Source organism: Myotis davidii, unplaced genomic scaffold (assembly GCF_000327345.1).
Source record: "Myotis davidii unplaced genomic scaffold, ASM32734v1 scaffold88, whole genome shotgun sequence".
Taxonomy (NCBI): Eukaryota; Metazoa; Chordata; class Mammalia; order Chiroptera; family Vespertilionidae; genus Myotis; species Myotis davidii.
In genome coordinates, this window is record NW_006300377.1 from 621,534 (window position 1) to 630,112 (window position 8,579).

The following is an 8,579-nucleotide window of genomic DNA, read 5'->3' on the forward strand; positions in this document are numbered from 1 at the left end:
GGTCGCCGGTGCCCGCACGCAGGCCCCACTGGCGAGCCCAGCGCGGCCGTCCGTTCAAAAACTCTTAATTCTTAAAAACGACAAGATACTGTTACCCTTCTCTGGGACACACCCTCCCCCCAAAGCAAATGGAAACAACAAAGATGTAATCTTTAAAAAAAAAATTAACCTATTAAGTGAGTAAAAAGATAACATCGACGTTGAAAATGTTGCAGTGAATAAGATATTTTCTTTTTTTAAAAAAATATTTTTATTGATTTTTTACAGAGAGGAAGGGAGAGGGACAGAGAGCCATGGGGGTTAGCGGGCCCAGGGACACTGAGCTGGCGGGGCCACCCTCAGAGGCCCGGCCTCGGCACACTGGCTCCGTGTTGCACACCAGCACACCAGCAAAGGGTCCCAGGAGGAGCTTGTTGAAGATGCCGTGGATCCACACCAGGTAGGTAGTGGAGGGCCTGATGTTCTCGGCGAAGGTGTGGTTCTGCAGGGCCAGGATGAGGCACAGAGGTGTTCTCCCCCTGCTCCTGGAGCCACACCGCATACCTCACCTCCCGCACCTACTTGAGGTTCCATGGGATCTGACAGGAGACAGTGAGGTGGGCCTCGGAGGCGCCCTGCACCGATGCCTGGGTAGAGGCCGACTGTCCACTTCTGCTACCGCGGCCCTGGCCGGCCCTTTACCACACACCGTGTGGTTTGAATGAGGGATGGGATGTCCACCTTGGTGTCCTGGTAGATTCGGAATAGCCAATCAGGTTCCGGCAACAGAGATGCCATCGGACCTCCCGGCTCTGCAGGATACGGGCCTGCTCTGCCTGGTCTAGGTGGGCGAGGCCCCCCTCATCCCAAGGCCGCTCAGGGTGCGTGACCATGTTCCCTGGCACCGTGTTCCGCTAGGTGACATAGTGGAGGTCCACGCCAGGCACTGTGGCCAGCGTTTTATGGGGGGTATAGTGGTCAGGCTTGACGGCATATGGGAAGAGCTCAGCCACGGTGGCCCCACGGGGCAGGAAGAGGGCTGTGACCAGCGGGGCCCGTGCATGCTGACCAGCATGGAGGTGTTGCTGACCAGCCCCAGGACATCGGCAAAGGCGTGGTCCTCCAGGGACACCCTCACCGTCTTCCCCTGGAACTCCTGGGCCAGCAGCAGCCCTGCCTCGTTCAGAATGGGTCTGTTCTGGGTGCACCTGAAGACCAGAATGGACGACTCGCCTAGCGGGCCCCTGCGTGGCTCCCATTTAGCTTTTCCATCACGAACCCTGCAAACTGCTGGATTTTACGGCCCGAGACCAGGATGTTGGCTTTTGGGCCATATTGGTACCAGGTGGTGATCTCGGAGGGGCCCACGAACGCCTGGGAGGAGCACAGCAGCCGCCCAGGGTCTTCAGCTGGGCCCGCAGGAGCGGCTGCTTGGGGCTGAGGAGCTTGCAGAGGTCAAAGGGCGCGCCCTCGCCCCAGCCCTCCGTGCAGAAGCAAGGGCCTCGCGGGCCAGGCCGGGAAACTGGCGCAGGGTGTAGCCCAGGGGCAGCAGGTTGCCGTGGAAGTGCGTGAGGTTGTCGGGGTTGAAGCGGTTGGCGACCAGGGCCGCGCCCGGCAGGAACACGCACGGGCTTGGGCAGGAAGCCAGGGCGGCGATTTTTTTTAACTATACTGTTAAGACTAAGAGAGAAAAAAAGCCCTCACCTGTGTTTCTCAGTGGTTAGAGCAGCGGCTGGACGGAGGTGCTGCCGCGGAAGAAGATGAGCTCCTCGGCCTCCTTGGAGCAGCAGAGCCACTGAAGCTGCAGAGGCGGTGGGTGTGCGCGCGCCCTGTGCACACCAAGTGCGCGCCGCCCTCCACCCTCTGCAGAGCCCTCCGGTCGTGGATCCTCGGAGCCCAGGCTGCCCCGGGGCCTGTCGCCCGGCCGGCTCCTCCTCCAGAGCAGCCGCAGGTGCTTCCACCGACCGCTCCAGCACGGACGCCAGCAGGCGCGGGCACTGCTGAAAGCTGCATCCTCACGTTTTTACAGAGAGGCCTAGTGAGATGATGGCCTTTGGTAAGTGCCACAGGCCTGGCGGGCTTTACCCATCCCCGTGGGCACCCTGAGAACTGGCTGGCAATAGCCGGTGGCTGGGGCTCCGCGGGGCTGAAGACACTGCGGCCCACGCGCCCAGGGGAGCTTTCTGAGGCCACAGCTTTGGCTGAACCTGGTGCCAGCTCCTAGCCAGGGACAGCCAGGCAGGGAGCGCAGGCCGCGCCGCCAGATAACATCGACGTTGAAAATGTTGCAGTGAATAAGATATTTTCTTTTTTTAAAAAAATATTTTTATTGATTTTTTACAGAGAGGAAGGGAGAGGGACAGAGAGTTAGAAACATCGATGAGAGAGAAACATCGATCAGCTGCCTCCTGCACACACCCCACCCGGGATGTGCCCGCAACCAAGGTACATGCCCTTGACCGGAATCGAACCTGGGACCCTTGAGTCCGCAGGCCGACGCTCTATCCACAGAGCCAAACCAGCCAGGGCAATAAGATATTTTCTTATGCTCGTGGCATTAATGATGAGTCAAAAAACTGGTCATTCCTTTTGACCCAGTTACTCATTAATATCGAAAGATTATCCTAAGGAAAGAATCCCAAAGACCAGGGAAGGAAACAGTAAGTACAAAGATGTTCTATGCAGCATTACTTATGATAGTGACATGTTCATCAATAGATTAGCCAAGTAAATGATGTCACAGCCTCATGAAGTGTTAACAGTCATTAAAATGACAGTTATGGAGAGTACGTATGATATGAAAACATGTCTTAGGGTGTAAAATTAGGCCCCAAAAATTGGCTACACAATTGTGAGAGCACCATGGTTACAACGAGGTAAAGCTTGGAGCTTAGGCGTCAGGAAACACATCAAGAATGCTAATGGTGGTGGTGGCAGGGTAAATGAATTATGGCTTATTTTTGTTCCTTTTCTTTCTATTTTTCAATTCTTCTGTAACATAAGTTATATTATTTTTTATGACGAAAATGATGTATTTTTTTTAAAAGCTGATGAATAATTCCATAGCTGAGTCGTGTTAGCAGCCAAAGGTGACCTTGTCTAAGGAAGACATTCTCCAGCCTTGGATGGAATAGGCGGGGCTGACACTGCCCTGGGGGTGTGAGGGGCTGGACACCTGTGTGTGTCCTGTTACACTGGAAAACTGCCCACAAGGGACTGAGCCCAGGGCCCTGAAGGTGCTGCACCCTGAGCGATGACCTAGCTTTCTGGGTAACGAAAGCACCCTGGACCACCCTTCCCTCCGGAGCACCCAGCTTCTGCAGTTGCTGTGTCTCCCCACCGGCTCTGGACAAGAGCTGAGCAGCAAGTTCAGAAGGTCAGGGAGGGAGAAAACCAGCCACAGCGTCTCCATGTTTAATTAAAAGAAAAAGCCAACAACAAAAACGGAAGCGGGGAGACGACACTCAGGGTGACTGATGGCTTGGAACGTTTTTATTATCTGCTCAGTTAGTTGAAAATTGCTCTGTGGCGTTTGACCACTTTCAAGGTGGCAGTTGTTTCTGACTTTTAGCCATTTTCAGGTCTTCCTCAGCTCAGGGCTCTTAGGAAGGTTGAGAAAGTGAAGGAAGCGGCTTATAAAACTGCCTCAGAATTCCTCGGGGGGTGGGTGGGCTGTGCTCCCTCTGAGGGAAGGTACACGCAGAAGGTAAGAAGGCGGGCTTTGGACTTAAACACAGCCAGGCTTGAATCCGGTGTTAGCTACTTACTAATTGTTGCTAAATTCTTTGGTCCAATTCCTGCAATTTGAGCGTCAGTTTCTTTTTCTGCAAAATGGATGATAAGGACGGTACCTGCCCCAGAGGGTTGTGGTGAAGCTAAACGAGTTGAGGCATACCGGGCGCAGAGTGTAGATCCGGCACATTCTTAGTGATCGATGAGTGCCACTATTATTATTACTGCCCCTATTACTATTCAATGAACATCTCTGCCCCTGGTTCCCCTGCTGATATAGGTGGGTTTTTAAAAAAAGAACTCTACTAAGGGAGAAAGAAACTTTACTGTGGTAGCAGACGCTACAAAATAGCCCAAAGACTTCTTACGCCCTTGAAGTTTTGTGCCTCAGACTCTGTCCCTGCAGAATTCTCTTTTGCAAACATTGCTAGCTACTCAGGAGTTTGGTCTGGTTTCCTCTTGATACTCTCCTGACCTGCCTCCATATTGAAGACAGTTTCTTGTTCCCCACCAGGAATGGTTGATCTCCTGGACGGTGCCTCCTTCCTGCCAAGGACTCAAGACCACAGCTTCCCATGCACAAGGTACTGTGCTAAGTGCTATGCGCACAATTTCCAATTTAATGCTCTCAGCCTCTGCGGTGGTACTACTATTATCACCTATTTTAAAGTCAAGGAAATGGAGGCTCAGAAAAGATCAACCAGAGCAAGGGGTCTAATCTCGGTCCATCTGATCACCAGCCCCTGCTCTTACCCCCTGCAGCTATAGATGGTGACAGGAGGTGTGGTGGGGATTGCGAATGAATGTGAGAAGCACACAGTAACCTCTAATGTGCTGGGCAAATACAGCGGTGTAATAGCATATAACAGCACAGACAGGGGGAAAGTACAGCACTGTGCTTATAGGCTGTGTTCGAATTCAGCTCCATCACTTATTGACCTCTTATCACAGAAATGACCTTGGACATATCAATAAATGTTTCCAGGCCTCAGTTTCTTTCTCTCTGAAACAGGAAAAACAGTACAAGGTTGTGGTGACAAGTATGGTAGGTAGTATGGCTGAAGTTCTTAACGTCTGGCACATAACCAACAATACATAAATAAACCTCTGGAATGTGAACTCCATGATGGGAGAGGGAACTGGTTTGTTCACTGCTGGGTGCCTAGTGCCTAGACCAGCACCTGGCCCACATGGTGTGCTCCTCGAATCTCTGCTGCTTGAACGAGTGGTGGTGGCCCTAGATGCCGTAGCCATGTGTCTCTAGGGCAGTGATGGCGAACCTATGACACGCATGTCAGAGGTGACACGCGAACTCATTTTTTTGGTTGATTTTTCTTTGTTAAATGGTATTTCAATATATAAAATAAATATCAAAAATATAAGTCTTTGTTTTACTGTGGTTGCAAATATCAAAAAAATTGCTATATGTGACACAGCCCCAGAGTTAAGTTAGGGTTTTTCAAAATGCTGACACGCCGAGCTCCCAAGGTTCGCCATCACTGGGTTCGTTCGCCGTCACTGGCCTAGGGTCACCATTCTCTTTGCAGGGACACCCAACTGGGCTGGATCCCTATGAACAGCCAGGGCTGGCTCTGTCACTTTGACAAACAATTTGGTGGATGGATCTGGGCAGCTCATAGACACGATGGCCTGAGTGGCCTCATGCAGGGGCAGGACTTAGGGGACAGTCACAGTGACACCCCAAGGACGGCTTCTACCTGAGATTTCATCATTTCCTTGTGAGCTGAGTCTATCCAGGAAGTTCTTGCTGTCCTAGTTGGAGTTGCTGGTCAAAATTTATTGTCTGGAGCCAAAGGGAAGACCCTTATCACATTAGGATTGCATAGGGCTGTTGAGACCACCGGGGCTTGGGCCTCTACCCCACCCCTCCCTAATAGGAGGCCACGAGTAGTTAGAATTCAATTAAGCCCCGGTGAAGGGAGTTTTCGAGGCAGAGCTGGGGCAGGCCCATATCTGGGCTGAACAGAACAACCGATTTAAGCTAAATCAACGCCTACTTAAGTGAGCCGTAATAAGCATTCTGGGGGCCAAGCCAGCCTGGGGGCGTCATTTATCACCGGATAATAGAAAACCCTAATGAATAATAACTTGGGCCCAGCAGCCGGAGCGCGCATACATTATGGGGTTCGAGCTGCCGCTGTCCACTCAGCCAGGAGGATGGGGTCTGAGGCCTGGGTGGCGGGGTTTGCATATTGAATTCTGCTGCTTTGCAGGAAGGCCTTTGTTGCACAGGAAAGCCATTAATCTCACGCCCGCTTTGCCAGTCTTGCAGTTGGCGTGGGGAACACATGGTCTGTTTGCTTGTATTGCACGGAGTGGGAACAAGATGCCCCTGAGGAGAAAACCTGTTCTGGAGAGACGCTGGCTTTGGCTTCCGCCTTGGCTGGTGTATGAGAATGCAGACCCCAAACCAGCTCCCTTCTGAGGCTGAATCAGAGTCCGGTTTCAAGCAACACAGTCTGAGCACCAGGGGGGCACACAGTTCTGTGTTGGGCATGGCGGGGGGAGGAGCACGGGGATGGGCCTATGAATTTCCTGCCCCAGCACTATCGCATTTGATAACCACTGACTGCTTTTGAGTAAGATGTGATATTTGTGCCCCATTTCACCGACAAGAAAACCGAGAGTCAGAGGGGTTAAATGGCTTGCACACACAGCTAGGAACTGAGGGTCCTGGAATTTGAATCCAGGCCCTCTGATAGGAATTCTACATCCTTTATCCTTACCACTTCCCCTCCCAGGAAAATAAGGCTCTATCTAATGCCTCTTCCTCTGTTCCTCCAGCATTCATTAGTGCCCCACCCCGATCGAGTCCCTGCTGACCGTGCCCTCCTTGGGGAAATTCTTGTGCCTCCACAACATGCCTCTGCCATCACCTCGCCTTCCTCCGTGGGATGATTACTGGCTCCCTGCTGTTGTGAGATAATGCGTCAATGTGGCTAAGCCAAGACTCTGGTCCCATTGGCCTGGGATGAGAGCGGCCCTCTAGTCTAGAATAATTACAAAACAAAGTCTCCCTGGCTCAGACCCCATCACAGGTTTATTCCCAGTCCCCCCCTAGTGTTGTCTGAGGGTTGATGGGGTACCTCATGTTGCTGGGCCTTTCTGCTGCCCCCAGAGCCTCGGTGGTTTCCTACTCTCCCGTCCACAGCCCCTCGAGTGGCTTCCAGTTCACTGTTGACCTCTTCTGCCTCCAACGCTGGCTTCTTGACTCTGGGTCTTTGGATATTGTTCTCGGTGTCATTGACTGGGGTGACTTCTTTTTTGTTCTATCAAATGTGTGTGTGGAGAGTGGCGGTTGCCTTCCTGCCCATGCACTAATTCATTCAGCAAACAGCGCTGGGCACCTTCTGGTGGCTGAGCATTCAAAGACTTAGACCATGTCTTTCTGCCCCAGACAGATGCCTTCTTCTGGGGCTGCCCCTTCTCACTCATCTTCATATTTGATATTTACTCCATATTTCAATGTTTAGACCTGCATTTGTTTTAATCCCTAAGAACCAGCTGCTGCTGTTTTTTCTCTTTCTTTCTTCCTTCCTTTCTTTGTTTCTTTGTTTCTTTCTCTCTCTCTCTCTCTCTCTCTCCCTAAAATATATTTTATTGATTTTTTACAGAGAGGAAGGGAGAGGGATAGAGAGTTAGAAACATTGATGAGAGAGAAATATCCATCAGCCGCCTCTTGCACACCTCCTACTGGGGATGTGCCTGCAACCAAGGTACATGCGCTTGACCAGAATTGAACCTGGGACTCTTCAGTCTACAGGCCGACGCTCTAGCCACTGAGCCAAACTGGTCAGGGCTTTCTTTCTTTCTTTTTTCTTGACTGGCTCTTGACCATAAAGTCAGCTCCTCAGGACCCATAGTGAGTTCCTGGAAGCCTGGAGTATGTGTGAGTACTATGAGCTACACTGGGCTCAGATTTCCCCCCTCCTAATCTCAGCCACTGTGCGGGCCTACATTTTCATTGGCATCTTGGACTTCACAATCCACTTCAGGAACATACTTCAGCAGGCTCGTCATAAACCACTTTAGATAAATAAAAAAAAATTGAATTCACTTTCATCAACCATAAATTGATAAAACCAAACAATGCCATAAGAGAAGTGTTCTAGCTCTTATTTGAATTGTAATAGCTTAGTTTTGACCTACATTCTTCTACTTTACTCATATTTCAGACTCATAATCCTTTGACTCCTTAATGCCTTACTCCTAGAACAAAGCTTCTTTATGATGAAGTCAGCCATGTGATGGTGGGCTACTCAGCTTTTCCTTCAAAAGAACCGCCTGGCCAGTGTAGCTCAGTGGTTGAATGTCAACCTATGAACCAGGAGGTCATAGTTCAATTCCTGGTCATGGCACATGCCTGGATTGAGGGTTTGACCCCCCAATGTGGGTGTGCAGGAGGCAGCTGATCAATGAGTCTCTCTCATCATTGATATTTCTCTCTCTCTCTCTCCCTCTCCCTTCCTCTCTGAACAAACAAACAAACAGAATCCTATCTAATAAAAGAGAAACATGGTAATTAGCGTACGTCCGCTACCCTTCCCATTGGCTAATCAGCTAGATATGCAAATTAACTGCCAGCCAAGCTGGCGGCCGGCAGCCAGGCAGCTTGAAACTAAAATGAGGCTTGCTTGCTTCAGTTATGGAGGACTCCAACGTTCCCCGCCTGCTGCTGCAGGCCTCTGAGCTGCAACTCTAAGCAACTATGTAACAAATATAGAAGCTAAACAAAACCCCAGAAACCTGCTTTAGTCCGCCGGGCTTCAGCCAGCAAGATTGCAACATTGTAAGCAAAGGCCAGAAACCTACTTTCAGCAGCAGAGGCCTAAGAGCTGGAGCCAAGC

The 8,579-nt window shown here is 50.9% G+C and overlaps 1 pseudogene; it reads right to left on the reverse strand.

Moving 5' to 3' along the window:
* LOC102773030 overlaps nt 1–3,901 on the reverse strand; it is a 5,696-nt pseudogene extending 1,795 nt beyond the window's left edge.
* Between the last annotated feature and the right edge of the window lie 4,678 nt (nt 3,902–8,579).